We start from the raw sequence: 1271 nt of genomic DNA, 5'->3' as shown, positions 1-1271 counted from the left end.
CGAGCGAAGCGAGAGGCAGCACCGTCCCTGCTATACGAAAGCCCCATCCAGCCCTGTGCCACCCGGGGGGTTCCAGGGTGCTGAGATGGCTGACGTTTTGCTCCGCTCTCGACGGTCACCGCGCAATGCAAGAACAGGCCAAAAACTGGCCAAAACGGCCCAAAAACGGGCCAAAACTGGCCATTTTTGGCTGCACGAGCGAGCGGCGAGCGGCGGACAGCGAGCGAAGCGAGAGGCAGCACCGTCCCTGCTATACGAAAGCCCCATCCAGCCCTGTGCCACCCGGGGGGTTTCCAGGGTGCTGAGATGGCTGACGTTTTGCTCCGCTCTCGACGGTCACCGCGCAATGCAAGAACAGGCCAAAAACTGGCCAAAACGGACCCAAAAACGGGCCAAAACTGGCCATTTTTGGCTGCACGAGCGAGCGGCGAGCGGCGGACAGCGAGCGAAGCGAGAGGCAGCACCGTCCCTGCTATACGAAAGCCCCATCCAGCCCTGTGCCACCCGGGGGGTTCCAGGGTGCTGAGATGGCTGACGTTTTGCTCCGCTCTCGACGGTCACCGCGCAATGCAAGAACAGGCCAAAAACTGGCCAAAACGGCCCAAAAACGGGCCAAAACTGGCCATTTTTGGCTGCACGAGCGAGCGGCGAGCGGCGGACAGCGAGCGAAGCGAGAGGCAGCACCGTCCCTGCTATACGAAAGCCCCATCCAGCCCTGTGCCACCCGGGGGGTTCCAGGGTGCTGAGATGGCTGACGTTTTGCTCCGCTCTCGACGGTCACCGCCGCAATGCAAGAACAGGCCAAAAACTGGCCAAAACGGCCCAAAAACGGGCCAAAAACTGGCCATTTTTGGCTGCACGAGCGAGCGGCGAGCGGCGGACAGCGAGCGAAGCGAGAGGCAGCACCGTCCCTGCTATACGAAAGCCCCATCCAGCCCTGTGCCACCCGGGGGGTTCCAGGGTGCTGAGATGGCTGACGTTTTGCTCCGCTCTCGACGGTCACCGCGCAATGCAAGAACAGGCCAAAAACTGGCCAAAACGGCCCAAAAACGGGCCAAAACTGGCCATTTTTGGCTGCACGAGCGAGCGGCGAGCGGCGGACAGCGAGCGAGAGCGAGAGGCAGCACCGTCCCTGCTATACGAAAGCCCCATCCAGCCCTGTGCCACCCGGGGGGTTCCAGGGGCTGAGATGGCTGACGTTTTGCTCCGCTCTCGACGGTCACCGCGCAATGCAAGAACAGGCCAAAAACTGGCCAAAACGGCCCAAAAAC

Source organism: Musa acuminata, unplaced genomic scaffold (genome assembly GCF_036884655.1).
Source record: "Musa acuminata AAA Group cultivar baxijiao unplaced genomic scaffold, Cavendish_Baxijiao_AAA HiC_scaffold_34, whole genome shotgun sequence".
Taxonomy (NCBI): Eukaryota; Viridiplantae; Streptophyta; class Magnoliopsida; order Zingiberales; family Musaceae; genus Musa; species Musa acuminata.
The sequence above is the reverse complement of the archived record's forward strand: the minus strand, read 5'-3'. Positions refer to the sequence as shown.